Source organism: Symphalangus syndactylus, chromosome 7 (assembly GCF_028878055.3).
Source record: "Symphalangus syndactylus isolate Jambi chromosome 7, NHGRI_mSymSyn1-v2.1_pri, whole genome shotgun sequence".
Lineage (NCBI taxonomy): Eukaryota > Metazoa > Chordata > Mammalia > Primates > Hylobatidae > Symphalangus > Symphalangus syndactylus.
Window position 1 is genome coordinate 129,212,701 of NC_072429.2, and position 26,875 is coordinate 129,239,575.

The window sequence follows — 26,875 nt, forward strand, 5'->3', positions numbered from 1 at the left end:
TTTTAATCACAAGCTGTACTGCCAGGTGAACTCCCAACCATGTCCACAAAAATCAAAGACTGACCAAGCAAATTTCCTAGGTTTAGCTGAAAATCTCTCAAAATCCACAACTCAGCATGAGCCTTTAGACATATTTTTATGATGTTAACACTATGGTAATTTCAGTAATAGCAGACAATAAAATAACAGAGGCTCTTTTCTAAATCGTAATATTCCAATCGTCCAGTTTCTACAGTAGAAATTCACAGTTCTACCATACATTAACCATACCGACCTGGCATACTTGCCTATGATTTCTTTGCCTCAGCTTCCTCATCTACAAAATGGGACTGTCTAACACAGTTTTTTTTTGGGGGGTGAGGGGGGCGAGGGGAGGGGAGGAGATAAAGATAGAGGGATTAAATGGTAGAATAAATATGAAAGAGCTTTATAATTCTCTACAAATAATAGAAATAACTATTGTTACGGGCTCAGACAACAGAATTATGAAACAGAAAATTATGAGGAAGAAGTAGCTTCAATGCATTAATTAAAATTAAAAGGACTGTTTTAACTAAGTGATAAGTTAGCCCAGACCACTTATTTTTAATAGCATAAAACCACCTATCAACCTCTCCTTGACCCCAGGAGTCATCAAGCAAATACTCGGAAAGACAGGGGTGAAGAGTCTAAACTTCATGGTGATAGATGTGTCATGAAGTGAATTAAACCACAAAGGCAATTAAGTCATAAAAGCAGCCGTAGTGATAGTAACTAGACAGAAGGCTCAGAGGATCATCTCTGAAAAGATTTCATTAACTAAACCACAAAGTCCTGCTGAAAAACACATCAGCAATCTAGTTAAAAATGGGTCACACTATTTATAGAGTCAATCGCCAAATCACATATTCTCTAGTTAAAAAAAAAAAAAAAAGTCTGAAAACTTTCTTGAGCAAGCATGTTAAACAGTACTGCTTCATGCCCGCCAAAGGAAATAGTCTTTAAATTCTGCCCACACCTGACAGAAAATTTTCTGAATGGGCTCAATGCAGGAAGGATTCCATTTCCCTGTATATTTGAACTTTACTATAAATAAACAAGCTTAACATGATGCCAATATAATGTTTAAGTTACACTTTGAGAACCCACTGTACAAGTTTGGGACTCAAGACCAACCTGGGCCAGTATCTACTAAGGCGGCAGTGTTTCTCTGATGAAGCTCCTCTTTAGGTCTATTGTGAAGGAGGCTTTATTTGTTAGGCTCAGCAAGGGCTCCCACAGTGGGGAGGACAGCCATTCTATGAGAATGCAGTCCAGGGCAGGTTGTCAGAAATGTGTGCAAAAGGAACAAATTGCAGGCCTGGAAAATGAAGCACATTTGCTGTTCTGACTACAAGTGACAAGTGCAATGCACCAAAATGCCATCTGTAGTTATCTGAGTGGTAGAGTCATGGGTCATTTTAAAATTCTCTTCTCTGTATTTTGCTCAATTTTCAAGTTTTCCCCAATGGCCATATTTTATAAAACTAAGAAAAAGTATCCAAATAGGTGGTAATTTTGAAAGTGGAGAAATTTAAGTCTAAAATAACAATAGGCTATTCTGTGTCATAGAGACAATCTCTACTGGCATTGTATTCTATCTCTTCCTAGTCTTTTTTCAATGCACATGCATCTTTTTCACTTGTTAAGCCAGTACTTAAAAAGGGCAAAATAGGGTCCAGTGTGGTGGCTCATGCCTGTAATCCCAGCACTTTGGGAGGCCAAGGCGGGCGGATCACCTGAGGTTGGAAGTTCGAGACAAGCCTGACCAGCATGGAGAAACCCTGTTTCTACTAAAAATACAAAATTAGCTGGGCACGGTGGCACATGCCTGTAATCCCAGCTACTCGGGAGGCTGAGGCAAGAGAATTGCTTGAACCCGGGAGGCGGAGGTTGCAGTGAACCAAGATCGCGCCACTGCACTCCAGCTTGGGCAACAAGAGTGAAACTCCGTCTCAAAAAAAAAAAAGGCAAAATAAGTGATATAGGTTACTTATAATTATAGAAAGCAAAGATTTTAGGCCAAATAATAATAGTATACTTCAAGCTAGATGGTTAAAAACCTACTTTTAAGTAAACAAAAACAACTCTAGTTAACAAAAAAATAGTAATTTAAATACGATCCATAATGGTTTATTAATTGTACTCCTTATAAATGAGGAGATCTGAATTCAGCCTAGAACATGTAGGTGCAAATGTATTCTTGTTCACCTCATTAAATTCTAAATGAACACCGACCACTGTAAATATATGGATCACTTGAGCCCAGGAGTTCAAAACCAGCCTGGATAACACAGCAAGACCCAGTCTCTCCAAAAAAAATACAAAAATTAGCTGAGTGTGGTGGTGTGCTCCTATAGTCCTATCTATCAAGAAACTGAGGTGGGAGAATCACTTGAGCCTGGGAGGTCGACGCTGTAGTGAGCTGTGATCACGCCACTGTACTCCAGCCTGGGTGACAGAGTAAGACCCTTTCAAAAAAAAAAAAAGTACCATGCCTAAAAGAGCTGGCTACCATCCATCATCCCTGCGGCTGAACCCCTGGCCTTGGGCACCGATGGCACCTTTGAAACGGAGCTTGAACACAAACCAGATGAGAACTAAATCTAACACACTTAAGCAAAATACAGTATCACTAAAAGGAGGGGGAAAAAAAACCATTCGGAATTCTGGTTTTAAAAAAATACTGCAACCTGTAGCAACTCCAGGGGGCCTTCTCTCCCTTCTGATAGTGAATGTCCTCTGCATTAGGGACATTTCCAGGCCCAAGGCATATATAGGCATTAGCTCACTGAACCAACCATTACAGGTGGGTACTATTATTATTTCTATTTATAGATATGGAAAACAAGGCTAAAGGAAATTAAATCAAGATAGCACAACTTTTATGTTCCAATGTGGGGATCTGAACTGATCTTTCTGATTCTAAAGCCCATGTTCAACCACTGTAGTAACAAAGCCTAGCACAGAAATTTTCCCCCCTAGAAATAGTTGCTTAGCTTGTTCTACCATTTAGTCATATCCTCAGCATTCTGGATTTGGTTTTGCCAATGTGATTCTCAACCAAACAAGATGAGGGAATAAGCACGTGAGAAAGACATCAAATGAAGGCCAAAAGATGTTCCCTCATCTACAATTGATCCAATTACAGCAGAGTGACAGCTCATTAAATTAAAAAATGACTTGGCAAATGAAAGCAATCACAGCATGCACATACCTGTTCCTGAAAGAACACAAGTGAACTGTTGGGTTTTTAATTCTTTAGGTTTTCATGGAAGAATCATAAGTACATTTTCACATAACCAAGTGCTTATGTTCTCCTAGTTTAGTTTCCTAGAACAAATGCAAGGAGGTGGTGGATGGGCTGAACAATGGGGCAAATGAAATATACTGATAAGCAAAAATCCCTAAAGCCTGCAGATAATTTCTAAGCAATTCTGGTGGGTCCCTAAAATAAAACACATCCTCTGCCTTCAACAAAATAAAATAAAATAACCGTTTAAAAAAAAAAAAACTTTTAAAAGGTCCACTTCTTTTCCTCATCTTTGCAGCCCTCACTCTCAATGAGATCACATATAAATTGAGTCCTCCTTCCAAATCTCTTACCTTAGAAAGGAAACTGCTATTTTGCTGTGCAATAACCGGTCAGAGAAGAAAACTGTTTTAAATAATGCCTTCATGCAAATTTACTGTAGGGTTATCTGTGGAGTAACAGACTACCCTTGTGGGATTCTCAAATTACAGTTATATTGCCCAACTAGGGGAGCTGCAGTTTGAAAATGAGAAACTTCTTTTGGCAGTGGAACACGTAATCAACATCCTCACAGAAAAGCAGACGTTTCAGCTACAGAAAATAAAAATAAAATTAAATTAACTTCACTTCCTAAAACCATCAGCCCCAGGATATTCAAAAACCTTACGAATTTTTATCTCAAACATGATCCACATTCTGCATGAACTAAAAAAATCATGACTTTATACTATCAGTTCTGATATTTTAACAGTCTTTACTGGGGGAAAGGGAATGAATCCCCCAGTGTAAAGCCGCAGGCTGTCTGCAGTCAATGCCACTTCACTCGACACCATGTCCCATGCTCTTCTCCTCTCCCCACTTCAGCTCAGCCCTGCAGACTGCTGGCTTCCCTCACACACAATTTGCTGCAGCCCACCCCCTAGGCTGGCAAGCAGCCCACCAATCACTCAGTGTGACAGGAAGTCAATCTGAATATAGAAGTACTGTATGTAAATGAACATTATAAATGAAAGTCTAGAATGTGTCACCTTCAATTTGGTCAGAAAAGGCCATTTTTAAGAAAACAATCATGCGAGGCTCTCACTTGGGGTCAAAAAGGTAAGCTTGCTCCCCCCACTTACACCCCACATATTAATTCTACTGGAGGGGCAACAACTTTCATACTGTGACATCCTTGACTTTATTTTTTAACCTTCATGCCACTTTTTATGATGCTCTCAAAACATACTGAAATGATGAGGAGGAGGAAGAAAAGGGTGGAACTTTGTTAAGCACCAGCTGTATTGTTAGGCATGGCACTGAGCTCCTTTTATACAGCAGTTTATTTAATCTTGAAACATTACAAAGTGGGTATCATTATGCCCATGTTATAGATGAGAGGGAACTGAGGTTTGCAGAGGTAACAAATCGTCAGAAACTACCTGTTTCTACCCCAATTTCACAATGAGGAGTTGAAGGCCCAGAAATACTAAGTGCTGTATCGAGGATAACAGAGTTAATACCCACACTAGGAAACACAGATTGCCAGGCCTGTTCAGTACCAACGCCTGGGCAGGCTTTCCAAACCACAGCATGCTATGCTTCCCAGTGGCACCTGCAAGGTGGGGACCTGCAAAAACATGCTTCACAGGGTCAGGATGGAACTGCTGTGGCATCTTCATGCTCTAACTGGTGCAAACGAAAGGGAGCTAAGCCACAGATACTAAACATTAAACAATCAAAGACTGGTTTAGATGTGGTCAGGATGTGCAGACAACTACTTCAGCCACAGCAGACTGACCACTTTAATTAGATCTTGTTCAGGCCAATAATTAATATTCATTTGCTTATTCTGAACTTCTGAACTTTAAGAGAGAGAGAAAAACTGGGTTCCAACCCCAAGTCTTCCACAAGTTACCTGGGTGACCTTTCTGAATTTCGGTTACCGATTTGTAAATAAGTAACAACTACCGTCTGCTCCCATCACAATTTTACTATGAGAATTAGTGGAGAAAATGTGACAAGAACCTCTATTAAACCACAAAACACTACAGCAACAGAAATAATAATACATATCAAAAAGTAAAAACAAACAAAAAATACTACATATCAATTGGGCAGGGAGAGTTCATAAGGAAAATACTAGGCAGTCCCAAATCATGGTGGTGGCATGGGAGGGGATCATTCTAGGATTTACAAAAAGAAGAAGAAACAAAACCAAAAAAAGTCTATGAATACTCCACAAACTGGTACATTCTTTGTATATAACCAAGAGAGATCATATAACATAATGATCATGCCCTGTCAGGGATCAGAGTTGAGATCCAGAAAGAGAAAAATGAAACTGGGTCCCAGGAAATAAGAGCTAGGAACAGGGGGTCTAAGGCAGGGGTAAGTCTCAAAACCAGGACTATCCACTAATGTTCAGAATCGCAACAAGTAGGAAGAAAAACCCTACACATTGAGCAGAGCATAAGGAAGAGGCTCCTCTTCCTTTCTCTAAGGAGAAAAGGCCACTCTGAATTAGACGACTTGTTGCTTCCCAGCTGTGCTCCCATGAGGTGTTTGGAGTGCCTCCATTAGCAGGGTCCCCTGCTTCCCAAGTTCAATGATAGATATGCCCCCTAGCAACATCTCGTCTACCCAGCTGCAATTTTAAATGGAATGGCTACTACAGTGTATGGCGTACAGAGGAAATTGGAAAATGCAAAAGAAAAAAAGCAACACTGAGCACCCAAACCAATTCACAACACTTCTGCCCATCCATCATTCCCATTCTCCCTAGCTTCCAAGTGCTAGCTTCCTTTTTTCTTGGTAATACAGCTACTAGTCTAGGCCTAGATATAAATCCCACTTATCTACTCCCTCTATCTGGTTTCATGGCTCATCTTCCCACTGGCATTAGCCAATCCCTTCGCCTGTGCCCTTGAGGTCCCTTCTCTGCAGAGGACCAACTCACCATCTATCCCTGGCTAGGAGAGAAAAGTACTTCCGTCTTTTCAGCTTAAAAGGTATTCCCTTTCCTCAAGACCTATTCTCAAAGAATGCTGTCCCTTTTCTACTGTCTGTTCCCATCCACAAGTTCATCTGTGACCACTATTATGCCATCTTCATACCAGTCTCCTCTTCTGAGGGCTATGCCAACCATCTTTCTCTACTGAGCTCCAGGACACTAATACTTCAATAACTTTTCCATCTAATCCACAATTCTTTCCACTGCAACATCACTCTCAGCAATTTTGGTATCCATATTGGTAACCATCAACTTCTCCACCTCCTCACTTCACAAGCTTTATCTCTTTTCTACTCCAAGTACTCCTGATGTGGCCTTGTGACAGACACTGCTGATGTGCTGCCCCCACATCCATTCTCCCCATCTCCTTAGTATTAGAACCCTGTTTTTTACCAGAATATTTTGAAAATACAAGTTTACGTTTCCTAGCCTCTCTTACAGTCAAATGGGGTCAATAAATACTAGTGTTATATGAGTTCTGGAAAAGAACTGGCTCAGCTGGGAGAGCCCAATTTTGCCCTTCTATTTTAGATTCTCCATCTCAGAAATGACGGCTGGAGCTCTGGCAGCAATCTTAAGCTGAGAGGTGACCTTGAGGATGGAAGTCATGTGCTGAGGCAGGTGAGATCAAAAGGAAGGAGGCCTGAATCCCAAAGGACGCCACAAACCTGGCATTCTAGGCCTATGTCTAAGTTCCTTTTAGAGGAGAGAGAAATAAACTATCACATTTAAGCTTCTGTTTATTTGGGATTTTCCCCCTGTAATATGCAGCTCAACGTAAATAAATAACACTGGCCAAAGATCAACTAATGGCAAATAACAAAATGCGGTGCAGGCTCTCCAACACGACAACTCATTAAGAAGAGTCTAAAGTGATTTGAAGGCCAATGTTTCTTAACCTTATATCAGTATAGGCTATGCTGCTGAATGTTCCAGGCCCTAGTATCATTTGGTACATTATACACCTTGAGACTCATTCCTATTTTGCTTTTAGTTTCACATCATGCTTTTTTTTTTTTTAAATCTCTACAGTTGTCTATAACATAACTTTTTAGGAAAGTACCACAAATATGTTAAACAGAAGAAGTAAATCTCAAATAATGTGCAAAAGCTATGAGTTTCTTCTCACATAAAACTGGTACCTAAGCAAGTGAGGGTTCATTTTATTTTTCACTCACCAATCCCCATATCATTATACAGTAACACCATACAGCCAAAACGGCCATGATATTCCTCCCTTCTCAGCCAAAAGTGGGCAAGAGAGAATGACCCTTGTAGGGGAAAAGAAATCTCTACGATAAACCGAAATGCTACCATCAGGGTTTGTTGAAACTGTAGGAACAGTGTCTACGACTCACTTAGCTGCTCCTGAGTTTCTATGATTCCAGATGGAGTAGTTCAAAGTAAGAAGTGAAGGGGCTGGACCTGTCTGTGAATCAGAATGAGCCCACGTCCTCCAGGAAGGTTTTTTATAGCCTCCTCTCCCAAATGGAAAAGCCAAATCCATCATTGATGCTTCCATCAGAACCTGTACAAGTACTATCATAACACCTTCCACACAGTTTAGCGCACTTAACCTAGAAACCAGTTACCTCTGTTGTGAGCTTTGAGGCCTGGGGCTCTGTTGCTACCCTGTTTGTTTCACTAGCGTTAAGAGTGGAATGTAGCAGATGTTCAGCACATGATTGCTGAGTAAAAGCCATCCTTTGTGGCTGAAGAGATGAACATGGCATGGCAGGCCCTTTCCTCAAAGAACTAATGAGCTGAGACCCGATACAGCAGCAAGAAGGACCCTATAATCCTGAGGAGGAGGGAGTGGAGAGGAGAGTTGAGGAAGCGTTGGTGAAGAAATGGTTGCCGCACCATTAGTCACTTTTACCAAAATAGCTAAAATAAGGAACAGGAAACTATTGGCAAATGGACGTGCAGAAAGCATCCACTGATAGAGAGTTTTTATGACAAGACAGAAAGGAAAAGCACTTGTTTGATGGAATCCATGGACCAGATGTTGTTTTTTATTTTTATTCTTTCTTCAGAGAGGGTCTCACTGTAATACAGTGATGCAGTCACACCTCATTGCAGCCTTGACCGCCCAGGCTCAAGCAATCCTCCCACCTCAGCCCCCCAAGTGGCTCGGGCTACAAGCACATACCACCACACCCAGCTAATTTTTTATTCTTTTGTAGAGACAGGGTTTCACTATGTTGCCCAGGCTGGTTTCAAATTCCTGGCTTCAAGTGACCCTCTTGTCTTGGCCTCCCAAAGTGTTGGGATTACAAGCGTTAGCCACCATACCCAGCCCAGCGTTTTTATGATGAGGTGCATTAGCTGTGCCATGGAGTTAGAGAGAGCTACAAGGAGAACTACTACTGGCAAGCACTACTATGTGCCAGATACCATACCAGACATTTTCACAAACATCTCCTTTCATTTTCATAGCAACACAATGAGTCGGCAGGTGAAATAGCCTAGCTAAGGGCAAATGACATAACGAATTAAAACATTTACTGTTCACCCTGCCAGCTCTCTGCATTTTTAACAGGCCGTCCTGGTTAATCCCCCTCATAGCCCAGTGAAGTGGTATTACCACCTCCTTTTACAGTTAGGTCCCTTTCCCAAGGCCCTAAAACTACTATGTGATAGAGCTGGGGTTCAGTCCATGTTCATCTAACTTCAAATATAGACTAAACACTTAAAAAAGCATTTCCCCTCATCTCAGAAATAAGACATTGTCAGTGGAAATGTCAAATGGAGAGGCCAATGGAAAAAAAGATCAGCAGGACAAAGCAATGGGGCCTTCAGCTGATGGTCTCTTCACTGCAACACTGCCTTGCTTCAGGAGAAGTGGGAAGGGAAAAAAACCCATTAGAAGCAGAATTAAAAGCTAGGACCCTGCTTTATCTGAAAGGAAATTATAAGAAAATTAAAACAATTTATTAGAACTTAAAAGCAATCACTCCTATAATCAGCACCACTGTCAGTCTTCTGAAGCATTTTTACAATTTTCACTTCCTCTGTAGCAATTACTGTGGTTATTTGGAGAAGAAATTGCAAGGGAGCTAGTTGAGCACCTTGGTGAAGAACATTAAGACGGCAAGGAAGCTTCTGCAGCCAGAAATAGAATGGCACCCTCATTTATGTTACTGTTGCATTGGATCACATAGCCAGAAGCAGCCCCCAGCTGCTACTAATTTTAAGAGAGCCATTTCTGTTCTTTAAAAAATAAAATAAAATAAAAAAAGGAAGAAAAGTATGTTGAGAAAAATTCCTGGCACTTCCCTGACAGACTGTGGTATTAGTGAATGAAGACTAAAAAGCAAATGGGGAGAAGGCAGCCAGTTCAAGGGGTGGTGAGGATTGCTCCAGGCCCTGCATGAGGTAGTGTGGTACCCTTCTTGCAGGGCTATGGGAACACTGAGTGGCACAGAACAGAGCAAGTATTCACAAATCCTGTGAATGGGGAGTCAGAGCCTACATTATCCATGAAGATGGGACACACTGGCATCCACTGGTGGAAGCATTCTGGGAAGAAGTGGGCAATGTTCAAAAGCCCTAGACCCAGCAACTCTACTTACTGAGATCCCTTCCTGGGAATCATCAAAAAGATGAGCAGAGCAATGCATGTATTACAATAGCGGGGGGATGGAAAAACCAACATCAGTAACAGGAATATGAATAAAGTAGGTGAAGCACTAAGACAGGCACACCCACACAACAGAATATTATGTAGTCATGAAAACAGAGGGCAAAAGTTTTTAATGACATGATGAAAAAACTTCATAGGTGAAAAAGGCAGAAAATGCAGCTGTACATATGACATTATTTTGTACACTAACTACTTCATACAATTATTCACATGTTCTATATAAAGTCTTAACTATTACTATATAATGTATAGAAAAGTTCATTTTAACACATTCCTGTCTAGTTAATGCTATTAGTATTCACAAAATTAGCACATAATTTTCTTTGTACTTTTCTGTATTTTCCATATTTTTATAATGAGAAATTACTTATAATGTTCTTTAAAAAATAAAATAAAAAAGGAAGAGAAATTACTTTCATAACCAGAAAAGTCACTATATTTTAATGCAAAATCAGATTTATCATGCCTATCAAATTCACTGCCAAAATGGAGTATCAATGAACATATATGTCACGTGCCTCCAGGATTTAAGATCATCAGAAATACAGAGGGCCAGGAACAGTGGCTGTCGCCTGTAATCCCAGCACTTTGGGAGGCTGAGGTGGGAGGATTGCCTGAGCTCACAAGTTTGAGACCAGCCTGAGCGACATGACAAAACCCCATCTCTATTAAAAATACAAAAATTAGCTGGTGTGGTGGTGCTTGCCTGTAGTCCCAGCTACTTGGTAGGCTGAGGTGAGAGGATGGCTTGAGCCCGGGAGGTGGATTTTGCAGCAAGCACCACTACACTCCAGCCTAGGCGACAGAGCCAGATCTTGTCTAAAAAAAACGAAAAAGAAAAGAAAGAAAATACATACATACATACATACCTACATACATACATACATACATATGAATGAGACCTGACACCTAGATTTAAACACTGAGAAGTCTAGGGCTGTATGAAGGAGGAAGAGTTAAAATGAAAATTATAACCAACCTAGATGTAGCTTTCCATGCTACCAGGAAGAAGTATCACTCCTCTCTAGTATCACATAAAAAAAAATGGAGAAAATTCAGAGCTTTTCATCCTTCCTAACAGGCTACTCTGAAAGTACAATTTACCAGTGGAAAAGAGTAAAATTATCTATCCAAAACCACTGATCAGATCAGTAGACATCAACACCATTGCCCTAGTTTACTTTGCCAAAGAGTGCAACATGCCCAGTCTTCCGTTAAAGACGTCAGGAATAATAAAACAAGTAAACAACTAACGGGCTAGCCACCTATCTAACTTCAAATAGAGACAACTAGAAATTTGAGAAAACCGTTTTATCTCATCCCAAATATATAAATCAAGAATGCTGGCTGAGAAAACCTAAGGATCCTTTCAATTTTGAAATTTTGTGATTCCAAGACACAATAAGTTTAATCTTTGGCATATTAAGCCATCTTTCCTGGAAGAGCAGCTAATTAAATCTTCCAAAAGGTTGTCAATCTCCTGCCCAAAAAAAAGCATAGATTATAGTGAATAAGCCCCAGTGGCTACAGAGACAGGTGACTGCAAACAGGCAGGCCTGGCATTTACAACCCACTCTATAGCCTCATTTATGGTACTCTGCCACCTCTGCAAGTGCAACTGATTTCAAATTCAGCTCCATTTGACCATGTGGGCTTACACATGAGGGTCTGGTTCAGCACCAAAGATTCCAAAGGGCAAGGAGAAGCAGGCATGTGAGGGTCAATAAGTGAGTTGGGAGTTAAAACCCCTCCTCAATCAATAGGAATGTGAACTCTGGGACCTCAATTTCTACATTTACAAAAAGCAGAGAGATGTACTTACTAGATGGAAGTCTCTCTTCAGCTTTTCCACAAAGTATCCCTTAGAAGTCAGGGGGTACATCCTAAAGCACTTACTACTCTAACTACATAATCCTAATAAAGACTTTGTTTTATCACCAACACTTGTGCATAGTTTGCATTCCTTTGTATTTCCATGGTTGTTTAAATATAAAATGATTACTAGTCACTTAAATTGTCTAAGTTCTTCCACTCCTCCCACTCAAAATCTCTGAGTAAAACTAATATGCCAGAAAGATACACCATGTTTGTCTTTTAACATCAGTTATCTCATCCCACCATCATGTAAAACCCAGAGGTTTTTATGGAAAACACATAAAAACATCAGTTGTCTCATCCCACCATCACATACAATTCCCCTAGTATGAGATTCAAGGCTCTTAATAATCATATAATTTTCTCTTTTAATTTTCTATGATAAAACGAAATAATAAGTGTGCAAGTGTCCAGCACTATACCTGGCATGTAACAGATGGTAAAAAGATAAGATGCTAAATCTCAATCTGACTTCTAGCAAATTAAACTTGCTTTGCAAATATGCATTGCAAAGTGCTGAGCTGGGAACGCACATCATAAATGTTGTAATGAAGATGCTACTGTGCTGCCACGGTTCTTCATGTCTAGAGATTTTTTATTAAGAAAAATCAGCTGGGGAGAAGACAAGAGAAGCAGCAAGTAAAACACACAAAAGCAAAATTTAAAAGTCAATAAAACAACTTCCAAAAGAAGGCTATGTAGGTATGCAGTGACAAATTGCATAAGAAACTGAGAGATAAAAATTCATACTCAGGTTTAGTTAGAAGTCTCTCTCTCTGGAGATGAATTTTATGCCATCTGTGGTAAAAAAAAAAAAAATGAAAATGCTGTAACTAAACATGATTCCTTCTCTTAGATGCAAATAAATTACGGAGTTACTGCAATCTGCCGATATCAGGTGTCTTAAGTCCCCACTGTCTCCTACAGAGAGGTATTACATTGATCTTATCCCAAACTGCCTCACTTTACCTTGTATTTCAATTGCTGGCTGCCAAATCCGTCAGGCTGCAGATGGCACATATATCTTAAGTAATTAAATACAGAACTGGGGACTAGGAATCAGATAGGCAAAGTAAACATTACTGACCTTCTAACAATTCCTTTGTACTTAATGATGAGGACTCAGTTCAATATAATGCTATCTGGATTCAGTTCCATTCAACAAATATTTATTTAGTGCTTATTATGGCAAATCCTCATGCTAGGGATTGTGAAGCATGTATAGAACACAGTCCTTACCTAAGTGAGTTTACAACCTGGTAGGAGAGACAGGATGCACATATGTATAACTAACAAAGGGCAAAATGTGGTAAGAGCAAAGAGAGATATACAAAGACCTGCAACGTAGAGCAGTGGGAAAAGATCATTTCCAGGCCAGGGAGACACAGAAGGCTTTGAGAAAGAGAAGGAAGTCCATGTGTCGGATGGAACTTGCTAACAAAACACCCATAGGACCAGTTCTATCCAGGCTTCGTGAAGCACTAGGCATTTGTGGAATCAAACTGGATGAGAAAAAGACCAGAATGGGCAATGCAATGAAATTATCAGTGCATCTGCTGGAGTGAAGACAGTGCTCCGGTCACTACAGACAACTACTGCACAGAAATGGAAGGAAACTGTTGTATCTAAACAAAAGCAACTGCTCCTGTTGATGGCATGGTAGTACTAAGACTCTGTTCTGGATCATCACCATGTGCCTGGGGAGGACAATATTCCTAATGCTGAGGCAAATGGACTGCTCCGCCGTTCTATTCAAGCCTGAACATTACGGACTGGACACTCATTTAGGGATGTGAGAAGGAGGCACAGAAACTCTTGATGTTTTTAAACACCAGTGTAAAGAAACAAGATGGAACATACTTTCTTTAACCACTTTTCTGAAAAGAACAAATAAGCCTTTAAAACTGTAACCAACACTATCAGACAAGGGAAAGGCAGCATTAAACTGACCTAGCTCTATCAGACAAATGTCATTTCAAGGCACAGTTTTCCACCTGCCAGTCCCTTGTCATGTTGGATAAGAAAGTGACCACATTTCCAATGCCATCTGCAGAAGAGCTGAGAGCTCTATCTCATGTGAAAAACCGTTTTTGACTCCTCCTACCTCCCTCTACTGTCTGTTCCCCCTAATTCCCATTTCCTGCCAGAATGCAGCCTCCACTCCTCTATGGTCCCATAGTCCTTTGCAGACATCACTTGCAAAGTATTTATCATACTATATTAAAATTAGGCACATTATGTAAGGCCCATAACACAATGCTAGGCACTCAGCAGATGTTTGATAAACAATAAGCATCCACCCTCTAGCCTTGAGAGACATCCTTGAGGCCATCTTTGTATCCTACTGCCTAATAGATTACCAGGCATTAAAAAAAACACTTATCTGTAAATAAATACCCAGAAACAAAAAGATGCAGATGCAGGAGCAATTGTCCTTTCTTGCCCCATGGCTCCCAGAGCTGCCAGGGCTTCCCAACAATACTACTCCCTCAGTTATCACCCTATTCCTCCAGGGGCTCAAAATGTATTGGGCCACCCCTCTCCTTCCCTGCCAGCTCTGTTAGATACCAACTAACCCAAACCCTCTGAATCAATCATCAAATCAGTAGAAGCCAACTTTCTGTAAAGCACCTGTGAGTTTCTAATCAGGAAGATCTGGATGGTTCTGGCAGGGCCTCCCTGGTCCTGCCAGAAGCATCATGACTCAACCCCACTTCTTTGGCTGATTGGCTGTTAACCTTTACTGAGCTTCCAGAAATGTTAGGCTCACTTCCCTTTTAACAAAATGAAATGAGAAGGTAAACATCATGAGTAAGGAAACAGCAGGTCTGGGAGTATGGCCGAAACTGTCTAAGGCTGTCTTGGAAGCAGGTAGGGATGAAAAGGTTGAATATTATTAACCAACTGGAGAGCAGTATCCACTTGCAAAGAAGTAATTTTTTAAAAGGTTTAAAGATGATCTAAGTCTGACCCCTTTGCTCTACAGAAAAGGAAATTAAGGCACAGTGAGGCAAACTGACTTGGGGAAGTACTTAGAATAAGGACATCAAATAACCAAGAACTGACAACACATGCAGTGGATGACTCAGATGTGTTCAAGGCAATTAATTATATCCTAATATAACTGTGCAACAATTTAGGAAGCATAATTCGTAAAATCCATTAAAATGTGAGGCCTCCAAGTCCATGGACACATGAATAGGGCTAGGAAATTTCAGTGGTACTTACAACTTCATCTGTTTTACCCAGACACTTAAGATTCTTGTAATGAACATTCACATGGCCCACATCCTAACTATGCACTCATTTTTTACAGCACCTCTTTTGAAAAGCAAAAGCACACCCTTGCATCCTCAGCTAGTGGCAGAGTGCATGAGCATCTGGTGCAAGAAGCAGGAGAGGCTGTAGACAGTCTGCCTGGTAACCCTGAGCTCTGCAAAAGCCAAGCAAAGGTGACTGAGAACAAGGAACCCCCAAAACCCAGAACCCTGGCTGCTCACCGGCAGCCCTGCTTGCAGGCCCTTCCAGAGGTGGGGTGTGTCCTACCCTAACCCAAACATTCCTATACATTTAGGGACCAAAATTCCACTGACAAATTCTGGGGGGCAGAAGAGAAGAGGGAGAATAGCAGCAATAATAATTAATGTGTGAGCTTTCAACCTTTGCTTTTCTGAAAACTCAGATGAGTTCACATTTAACTCTTTCTTGGGGTCAAATATGGTAGTTTCTTTTTAACTGGGAGGAGGGCTGAACAAATTGGAGAAAGAATTCCTTTCTTTCAAAGTATTCAAAAGCAAAGAGAATTCCTAAACATTTGCTCAGGTAATACAGATTTCTAGCACTGGAGCCAACTTCAAACAGTGCACAGTGAGAAAAGACGAGTGCTGCACTATGCTTGCCTCGTGTACCTCGTGTGAATTTGGTAACCACACAAGTATCCTTGTTAAGAAAAAGACATCTGTAGCACTTATCATATTTTGTTCACTCTATAAGCAAAGTAAGAGACACCTGTTCTTAAACTATGTGATCTAAAAGTTCAAACACACCTGTCTGAATGACTATTTGTCGATCAGCTATTGCGTTGAGGAAGGCGTTTGGGATATACAAAGATGAAAGCATAGCCTCTATTTACAGTTTAGAGAGACACTAATACGTAAACAACTAGTTACCATACATAGAACAGAATGAAGTGTTATAACTATATTAACCACCACATGCTGAAATGCCAAGTGACTAAGTTAGGGCAGGGCTAAATGCTTTTCCAGCACTGTCTCTCCTACTTCTTATAAACTGCTGTTGAGATAGATGTTTTTGTTCTTATATTGCGGATGACAAAACTGAGGCTCCGAGAAGAGACCACAAAACATGTGATTAGTAACAGTAATCACAAGCTTTAGGAAGTACTAAATATGCCAGAAACGGTGGTAAGTTATGCACCTTACATGAAATTTTCTACTGTCTTCACAATGATGTTTTAAGTACTATCATTATCCCCAATTCACAAATGAGAAAATGGAGAAAATTTAAGTAAACTGCCGTAGCGGAGCTGGCTTAGGAACCTAGGTCTTTTTGACACCACAGCATGTGTCCTTAACCACCATCTATAGTTGTAGGTAGTAGAGGGTTGCTGGAAATCAGAGAAGGCTTTAAGGAGGTGGCGGCATGTGATATGCCTCACTCTCAATGCAGTGCCTCACTGCTGACTTCCCAGTGCATATCCTTACTGCTGGAGACTGACAAATGAGAGAAGTCCCAGCATGCTCACGTACAAAAGAACATGAGTTTGCTTTTACAAGTCTACTAGCATGATTACAGTACTCATGCACCTACTTGCAAAGCCTGTGAATTCACCTGCCTGCAATGTAAGGTCCACACTTTTCTACTACTTTTATAAAACATCAGTGCTGCAATAGGATCCCCAATTTAAGCACAAACAAGTTGAAATGCCTCAAACAATTTCCACCCCAAATAAAATACAAGTTTCAATACACACCATGAACAGACTGGATGTGCTGGAATGGTAGTTGGTGCAACACTGCTGAACTCCTGTTGCAACAACTTTCTTTCTTTCTTTCTTTCTTTCTTTCTTTCTTTCTTTCTTTCTTTCTTTCTTTATTTATTTATTTTACTTTAGGTTTTAGGGTACATGTGCACAATGTGCAGGTTTGTTACATATGTATCCATGTGCCATGTTGATTTCCTGCACCCATTAACTCGTCATTTAGCATTAGGTATATCTCCTAATGCTGTCTGTTGCAACAACTTTCATTTTTATTTCCCCTGAAAAAAGCTTAAACAGCTCGCTCCATGCTAGTCAAAAAAAATTAACAGTGTGTCCATCTGGAGGCCAACAAAGAGTAGAGAAAACACCAGCAACAACAAATAAATGCAAATGTTCAAGTGTTCTACACTTGAACACATTAAGATAGCCAGACAGCAAATGAGCAGAAACAGATTCTTCTATGAGAATCCCAACATTTAAAAGCAAAGCATGAACTTAATGCTTCTCTCCACACTTGTGCTTCCCAGCCCTGAGAATTGAAAATGACCTTACAGAATATATTCAGAGACAATCAGTGGCCTATTTCTTCAGGATCCCTTTATTTCACAAGTCATCTTAATTTAGCCTTTCAGATTCTGGCACACCAGACCCACTGTGGCTATTCCTTCCCCTCCCCAGGTCAATCCACATCAGAGCACCATGATTTAGATATGAATAACTGGATGAATGCCCCCAGGAGGCAGCATTTGAGTAGCTAAGGGAGCTTTCACGGAGTTGGCAGGATGATCACATGCCAAGAGCAAAGGAATTTCAATTTGCAAACAAGGTGTTGGTAGGGCACTCTTTCTTTCTGAGCAGATGTAATGAATAATTCTCCCTGCACTCCAGTTCCTCTAAGAGTTGTCTTCGGATTTGAGTCTTGCGGCACTACGTGAACAGCTGGTGATACTATGGCCCTGTCTGTCTTCCAATGGCTCTGCTCAAATAAGTCACTCATCCTCTACCACCGAACTGTTGTACCAAAATTGTTGGGCAAGCTGCTACTGTTATTCCCTGAACAGCTCCAACTGGACCTCAGTGTAGGGTATTACCAGAGCTTTGGCTCCAGTGTTAGGGACCTTGTTATGGTGTGATAGCAGCTCCAGGAGCCTGAAGCTCTTCAGGAACATCTCACAGCGCAGGCATGTAAGACCACAGGTGAAGATTTTATGTTACTTCTTAAGTAACATGGAAGAATCTTCATTAAGACTCTCAGGTGACTCTACTGAGATGGGTAAAGAAGATTAATATAAATATTTCCTATAATCATGAAAATAAATTAAATTTCCAATAGCAGTGGAACAGCTGCTAAAGCAAGGTATATCCACATAACAGAATATTGTGCAGCCATTAAAAAGTATGGCTTGGAAATGTCCAGAATAAGCAAATCCACAGAAACAGAAAGTAGATTAGTAAAGGATTTGGAGGAAAATGAGGAGTGACTCTGACAGGTACAGGACTTCCTTTTGCATGATAAAAATGTTCTAAAATTTACTGTGTAACTCTGAATATAGTTAAAAACCACTGCACTGTATACTTCAAATGGATGAAGTATGTTATGTGAATTAAGCACCAATAAAGCTATTTTTTAAATGATGGTTTGGGAGACTAATGACATGGAGAAATGCTCAATATAAAAGGAAATGGCAGTTTTTAAGACAGGTGATTTAACAGGATCCCACTTTTGCAAAAAAAAAAAAAATACACAATGAGTTTTATTATCTTCTACTTCTAGCACCACTACTGCAGCTGTCTAACATTTACTGAGCACTTGAACTCTGGTGGCCACTGTGGTAAGTATTCTACATGCATTTCTCCCCTATCATCATAACAATTCTGTGAAACTGGTACTAAATGAGGAAATGACCACGACTGGTGGACAAAAAAAAGAGGCTTGAGCAAGTTCATATAATTAGTATGTAGTGCCACAAGAGTTTCAAAACCAGGGCCAAGAGACCAAAGACTATGCTCTTAACCACTGTGACATATAATACAGTAGTCAATAGTCTTAAAAGCAGTGAAGGTGTAGGTGACAACCTTTATACTACTTTTGTTACAATAAACCTGTATTAATTTCAGGATGAGGGAGGAAAAATAAAGTATTTAAATTTTGCTGAGTAGAAGTAAGTTCTGATCATCTGCCCCCTGTGGTAGGCCCTCCACACAAACACAACACCTTGGCCATACAATACTGCACCATATTATTTCCATGAGAGATGTGGGCAGTTTTAAGACAAAAAGCTGTAAAAACCCAATTAATTAGTTATGGCTTAGTTTATTTTTTTTTTCTTTAGAGACAAGGTCTCCTCTGTCGCACAGGTTGGAGTGCACTGGAGTACAGTGGTGTGATCATAGCTCACTGCAGCCTTGAACTCCTGGGCTCAAGCAATCCTCCCACCTCACAGCCTCCCGAGTGGCTAGGACTACAGGCACATGCCACCATGCTCAACTAATTTTTATTTTTTTATTTTTTGTAGAGATGGTGGTCTCCCTATGTTGCTCAGGTTGGTCTCAAACTTCTGGCCTCAAGCAAGCCTCCTACCTCAGCCTCCCAAAGTGTTGGGATTACAGACATGGGCCATCACATCTGGCCTCAGTATATATTTTTATGGTTGTTAAAGGTCAGACCTCCTAGACTAGCAGGAAATATAGGGTAACACTTCCCTTAATCAAATTTCTAATGGTCAGAATATGATACCTGCTGGAATGGTTCCACTGAAGCCTTTGTTCCTCAGAGGCACTTCATTTTGCTCCTGACCAGATGGTGGGTGGCTCTTCCTCACACTGGATTTAACACTTGGGGTATGAGAACCCTCCAACTGTTCAAAATCCAGCCTTGGCCCTCAACCCCTGCTGCTGCCTCATCTCTGAGTGACACAGCAGTTCACTACGCCACTCAACTAAACAAGTTTTCCAGTTCTGTTTCCATCCTGGTCTCTGTTGCTCCTCTCAAAACATGGCATCCAGTTGTGGAAAAGACATGGGGTGGGAACCTCCCTTGATGACGATACAACGAAGCTTCAGCTTTGGCTTGGCTCTTTTCATTTAAGACTGTGAGAACTTGCATAGTTGCTACATTCTAAGTATTACCAAAGGGTAGAGCACGGATCCAGGATCTTGGATTTATTCATTCCATTTCCCAAGAGCTATTAAGAGGATCTTGGAGGTCAGCTGGTCCAAATCTACAGTTCTACAGATGTAGAAAGTGGCATGGGTGGGTGGCTATACAACTCGCTCAAAGTTCCACAAGTGATACTGCTCTCCTCCAGATCTCCTGTGCACATATGTTACTGGCTCATAATAAATGTCCAACTAAAAACTTCAGGTATTCTCAAGCTAAGGTTGAGAGTATTTTACATTTTAAGAAAAAAAAAAAGAGCTCTGAAATAGGGACTAAATAGAAAATCACACAGATGCATTACTTCCAATAAAAATGTTTTGGCCGGGCGCGGTGGCTCATGCCTGTAATCCCAGCACTTTGGGAGGCCGAGGCGGGCGGATCACAAGGTCAGGAGATCGAGACCATCCTGGCTAACATGGTGAAACCCCGTCTCTACTAAAAATACAAAAAATTAGCCGGGTGAGGTGGCAGGCGCCTGTAGTCCCAGCTACTCCGGAGGCTGAGGCAGGAAAATGGCGTGAACCCCAGGGGGCAGAGCCTGCAGTGAGCCGAGATAGCGCCACTGCACTCCAGCCTGGGCGACAGCGAGACTCCATTTCAAAAAAAAAAAATGTTTTGACCACTTATGACGTGTTGCACTTCTCTACTAGGGCAGCCTCAGATGGCACCATTCTAAGTTCTCCTTGGAGGAAAACCACATGGCTCAGTGAGAAGCCATGTTTATTAATTAACTGGAGCAACACAGTCTTATTTACTCAAATAATTTTCTAGTCAACACATCCAGCAGCCCTGAATCACCATTTCCCTCCTGTCCTGCCCCACAAAGGAAGGGATGTTTGATGTTACAGCTAGTGTCATAGCTTTCAGGGAGAGATGGTTGTAGTTTAATTCCTGAATTTGTCAAACAGGATATTTTCATTACAGCTGGACCCAGCTGGAAATGAATCACTCCCACACACGTCCCCAACAAAACATAAATGGCATTTAACAGAGAAAGACACACGTGTACTGTACACACACCCACAAAGACAGTGAGAGAGAGAGATTGCTTCATCAAACCAAACTGAATAAGCATGAAACAGTACTACCCATCTAATGAGAGTCTCCATTCCACTTTGCATTTTCTCACCCTAGGTCTTTGCTCAAAAGGTGTCCTCTGCCTGGAATGTTCTACCCATCTATCCCTCGGGTCTAGGTCTGAAAGGACCTTGTAAGAGTTCTCCAGTTGGAACCAGTCGTGACCTCATGTGTGCTCTCAGAGCAATCTGAATTATCACAGCTCTGACCGGTCTATGCTATATTGCAGCTAACCTGGCACCCCACAACCACCACCCCATTCACCTGTGAACATCTTTGGGACAGAAAGCAGGTCTAATTCATTCTGTTACCCTTCCCTCAGTCATCTACCAAAAACCAGGCACATAGTAGGTGTTCAAATGGCAGAATCATGTTAAACTGTACTTAACTCATGTGAGGCCTTCATGAGCATTTAAGGTTTGTATTGCCAAAGGCAATTTGTCTTATGGGTAAGCTTTACGATGGATCATTGTTTCCCTTCCCAGTTTAAATGTGTGTAGGTATCTCTATGGGGAAAGGGACAGAAGACAGGGTTCTATCATTTATTTTTTGTTGCCTTCTGGAAATTTTGCCTGTTTTTACATATAATCATTCTTAAACCTATAAAAATGCCCCAAACTGAAAATTTTATGTGAAGCCATGAAGAATATACTGAACCCAATTCTACGATTCTCTGGGATATTCCTGAAAGTACAAACAAACCTCCTTCCACTTCTAGACTTTTTTTCTCAGAAGCAGATGATATGGTGTACCAAAAATGGGCTTTGGCATCAGAAAGACCTTAGCTGTCCATTGGCCAGACCAGCCTTTCCAAAGCTCAGTTGCCCCAGCTGCAAAAAGGGAATAAGATTACTTCCCAAGCAGTTGGACATAAAGAATAGATAGGATATAAAAAGAGCCTGGAATCTAGCAGGCACACATATTAAATGTCAGCTAATCTTAAGTGTTGTGGGCTCCAAAGTTAAGGAAAGGGGGCATGGCTATTTCGAGGGGAAAGAGCGAGGAGGGCCCTATTACACCTTGGACCACTCTCTGGAAGGTTAGTTGACATCACAATGTCATCTTGCTCTTAGATCCATCCTTCTGAACCACAATGGAACTGCCAAGCCCAGAGCAAGAATTCCATGGAAGCAGTCTGGAGACAGAAAGGAACACTGGCTCTGAGCATTCCTTACTAACTGTGTCAACTTGGTCAGTTTACTTCACTTCCCTGGGCATCGGCTGAAGAAAACGGGCCCAGAATGTTAAGTAAAGCAAGTCACACAGTTGCTTAGTCCACAGACTATGGAATCTGGCAGGCATGAAATCCAGCCTTACTTCCTGCCTTCCTTATTAGTGGAGGAAGTTACTTAATTTTAGAGCCTCAGTTTTCTCATTTGTAAAAAATAGGACGTCCACCCACATCAGGTTATTATGAGAAAAAGATAAACATGTAAAGAGTTTGGCACAGTACTGTTACCTAGTCAAGAGGTGCCAAGCCCTCAAAATCATGTAGCTAGTATTTTATTAGCAACATTAAAAATACAAGCAAAGCATTTAAAAAATACACCCCAAAATTCACAGACATATCTAGAAACACATACACACACACATGCAAACACACAATGCACATCAAGTGGGGAGAATAATCAGAATCCACAAAAGCTGAAAAATGGGGAAACTGAGGCCCAAACCCGGAGAACCATAGAGAGGATCCCCAAATATTTCTGTGTGAAGTCTTGGCCCAAGGTCTAAGTTTGCTTTCTCAGAACCACTAAATCCAGAGAGAATGATGGAATACACAAAATTACAGGGCTTACACAGAGAAGTTATTACTATGGCTACTATTTCAAATCCAAGAGCAAGCACCTCTCTTGGAGGCCTGCTAACTTGGTTTTGGGTCACACAGTAAACATTTCATGACCAACATCTGAAATTTTCCATTCAACCTTGAAGAAACAGTCTGATTTGATGGCACTTGTGAAGTTTACAGCTTCTGCTCTGCATCTTGCTGGTGCTTTTCAATGAAGATGTTGAGTGCTTGTTATCATTACAGGTCTACACCCTATCACCAATGGCAAGGAGTATAATGAAAACTCTGTCTTTTTTCCTGCTGAAAGAGAAAACCTAATTTCACCCAGAAGCCCATCCATACCACCTGCACTTTTTTGAATATTCAATCCCACTTCAAGTTAAATAACCATTTTTATGATCATTTCTGTGATTATGTCATTGTACTTTAGTTTACAGTTTCATTATTTGTACACTGTCAAATAAAAAATAATACAAAGAACAACTAATTTTACTTCAACACTTACAAAAATTTCCTAATCTCCAAACCCAAAGTGGAATTCAACATCAATAGCAATGCTTTTGGAAATATTCCAGAATGCAAAACAACTTTTCGTTTTCTTATTAAAAACTCTGGATTGTTTCCCCCTTCTAAATGGCTGAAAGTAGAATAAAAAGCCTGCATCCTTAGTTAATCTCAGCCTGATTTTCTTTCTACTTCTCTTATCACTTCCTTCAAGTAAAAGAATAATCTTTAGTAATTTTCCAACCTGGAAGAAGCCATTAATATGTCAATGACTGATTCTAACTTGAAAGCACATGCAGCACAACAGGCACAATTTTCATTTTATTTTTGTAAAAAACATTTTAGAAAATATTTCTATATAAAAATCTAAGAAATCTGTAACAGCTAAAAAAGAAGTTTTTTTTTTTAAAGGGAAAATAATACACTGACAACTTATCTAACAAAATTCTATTCACATCACAGAAAGAACTAGCAGCAACAACATTCACAGTGATTCAAGCACAAAGCGGTTCAATCTTTCATACGGAAATTCTGTTTGGAGGCGAAACCGTGTCATGCTCTATTTTGGGTAAGTAGCTCTCAAAACTCGAGGGGGAATTACAATTATGTATCTACTCCATACTATCTTATTATCTACTCCTTATTTCCTAAGCACCCCCAACGCTACTCCAAATCAGTTGGATTTAAAAGGTTATTTTATAAAGAATTATACACCAAAATGTTTTAACTCTAATCATCTTTAGTTAATGGGATTGAGATTTTTCATCTTTATTTCTACAGTAAAAAGGCATGGCTGGCTGGGCACGGTGGCTCACGCCTGTCATCCCAGCACTTTGGGAGGCCGAGGTGGGTGGATCACCTGAGGTCAGGAGTTCGGAACCGGCCTGACCAACATGGTGAAACCCTGTCTCTACTAAAAATACAAAAAAAATTAGCCAGGCATGGTGGCACACGCCTGTAATCCCAGCTACTTGGGAGGCTGAGGCTGGAGAATAGCTTGAACCTAGGAGGCGGAGGTTGTGGTGAGCCAAGATTGTGCCATTGCACTCCAGCCTGGCCAACCAGAGTGAAACTCCGTCTCAAAAACAAAACAAAAAACAAACGGCATGGCTATAATAATTTTTTTAAAGTATGGCAGGGCATATTGCCATCATGAAACAGAAAGGTTCATATACAAGTCACAACACCAGAAGATTAATATTTTCACCAATCATACAGATAAAATTATCAGACTATTAGATGCATTTATTCATTCAGCAGTATTTCTGGAGGGCCTATTATGTGACGAACAGCATGCAGAATGGAACACCATGCCTATCCCACAGAAGCTGAGATTACAGAAGAGACTCTTAGTCATCAGGGAACCCCGTGAAGACTCACGGGTGTTGGGCCACAGTGTGCACAGAGCAGCTGGAGCTGCAAGGACTGGGCTGCCAACTTCTAATGGGGACTGGGGAAGAGGGAAAAGCAGTAGTTAGGAAGGGTCTCTTCAGAAGGTGACATCTGAGCTCAGTCCAGAAAGATGAGTAGATGTTCATCTGGTACAGGAGGAGGCAAGGAGACGTGAAAATGCAAGAGGCTTCCAGTTTGCTTCTGCTCCTTCCGGCAGCAGAAGAAGGCAGAGGACTCTAGGTGCAGCTGTTAAGGAGAGTGGACATTATCCTATAAACCACAAGAAGTTGCTGAGGCACACATATAAAGAGGTACTCTTTGATTTTCAGGTAACAACAACAACAAAAATATCAAGCACATCAAATATGTTCCTTGGGTAATGGATAAAGAAAAGCACATGATGAAATATTATTACAAAACACCAGCTCTTCATTCATTTCTATTAAAGTCTTCTAAAAACTTCACAGCCTCCCAAAAGTTCTACTTGTGTTTCACGTAGATTCAGCTAGAGTTCAGAGACAATATATATGGTCTCTTTTTAACATTTAAACCACAGGATGAGTAACCAAATTTGAAAAGAACTTTATGCCATGAAACAAACACAGTTATCTTCATATTATTCTACAGTTCTTCACAACCATTCTGATAGCTTAAAGCTTGCTTCTAGCTGTAGCATGTAACAGAATAAACTTTTATTTAACAATTCAGAGGAAAAAAAACACAAGATGAATAAAAAGATCTATTATATTTCAAGTGTGTAGTGATTTCCTGTTTCTTTCACACTTTTGGCAGCCATGTGCCATGTCACAGAGTACTTTTTATACTACAACATCAACAAAAATCTCTTTTCAGACTCTGGAAAAATTGAGCATCTCTCTCAAATACCAACAGCTCTCCATTTAATAATACAAAACAGCAATGTGACTAAAAACCATCATCCCACTAACAAAGTACCTTTGTCATAAATAAACCCTCCCTTTAGATTATCCAAATATGTATCAGACCTCCAACCCTCCTTCCAGAATATCAAGCATCCCTTCTTGTCTTCATTGCGTTCCTGTGGTTCCTGTTCTTCTTCCCCAAATTCTCTCTGGCCACACTGCTCTGTCACTGGGTATGAGACAGATTAAGGATCACTGATTTATTCACTCCTCCCCTAAGAGTTCAGACTGGGATCCAGAGAGCTAAAGCATACTTTTTGCCTATTACTTCCTTCCCTACCACAAGCACTATCTTCCCCAGACTATTATCTCAGGCTGTATTCCCTTTCATTTTCATTTGATGACACTGATCATCTTTATCACCATGAGGATGACCATTAATTGGATGCCGATCATGCAACAGACCCCCAGCCAAGCATTTAAATAGACTACTTCATTTAATCCTCACTGTCATTCAATAAGGTCACTTTATGACCCCTATTTTACAGAGAAGAAACCAAGGCTTGGAGAAACTGACCCACAGAGAGGTGTAGTAAACTGACAAATAGTGAGCAACAAAGTCAGGATTCAGACGCAGGTCCATCAGATTCAACCTTGGCTGGTCACACTAACTTCTACTCAGAAATAGCAAAGTGAATGCATGAAATTGTCCTATTATTCATGCATTCATGCATAGTGAAATATGAAGAGATCATGATTCAAAGCCAGAAATCAACAGTGCCTAAAGAGCATACAACCACCCTATTGGAAAAAGAGATGGAAAAAAAGAGTTGGGAGGCAGATTCTGGGCCTGACTTTCCCTTTCAACAGCCGATCAAGAGTACAGCAGCCCTGCTGAGGCTGTGTCCCCGACATCACCCCACTAAGGACGACTGAGCTCTTTGGTCAGGGAGTGATAGTCTGAGGTTAAGAAAATGTAGCTCAGGAGAAAATCCTGTGAACACAACAGGAGTAGCTCCTCTGTAGGCTTGAATCTAAACAAGAGGTTAATAAAAATGTTATGGAAACTTACTTCTTTTACAGTACTGCTGAGTCAGTCAAATGACAGTAATAAGTTTCAGGACACTAAAAGAAAAGTGTGAACTCCAAGCAACTTAATGGTTATGAAGTATGATTACTGGGAAATGAAATTTCCAAGTGAGACAGGAAAAGAGAGCCTCAGAATAAGACCAGGCTACATGCAATGAAGACTACTCAACTCCAAACTCTGTCTCATCAGCCCA

General features: G+C 40.6%; 1 protein-coding gene and 1 long non-coding RNA gene across 10 annotated transcripts in view; both read right to left on the bottom strand.

Moving 5' to 3' along the window:
* The window catches only part of ASAP1 (ArfGAP with SH3 domain, ankyrin repeat and PH domain 1), a 395,575-nt gene that overhangs the window by 259,983 nt on the left and 108,717 nt on the right, over positions 1-26,875 (bottom strand). The gene's annotated exons all lie outside the window — the stretch shown is intronic.
* LOC134737146 (uncharacterized) overlaps positions 12,144-26,875 on the bottom strand; it is a 36,570-nt gene continuing 21,838 nt past the window's right edge. The window contains exon 2 of the long non-coding RNA XR_010121782.1: positions 12,144-24,957. This is a non-coding gene — a long non-coding RNA (uncharacterized lncRNA). The remainder of the gene's footprint in view (positions 24,958-26,875) is intronic.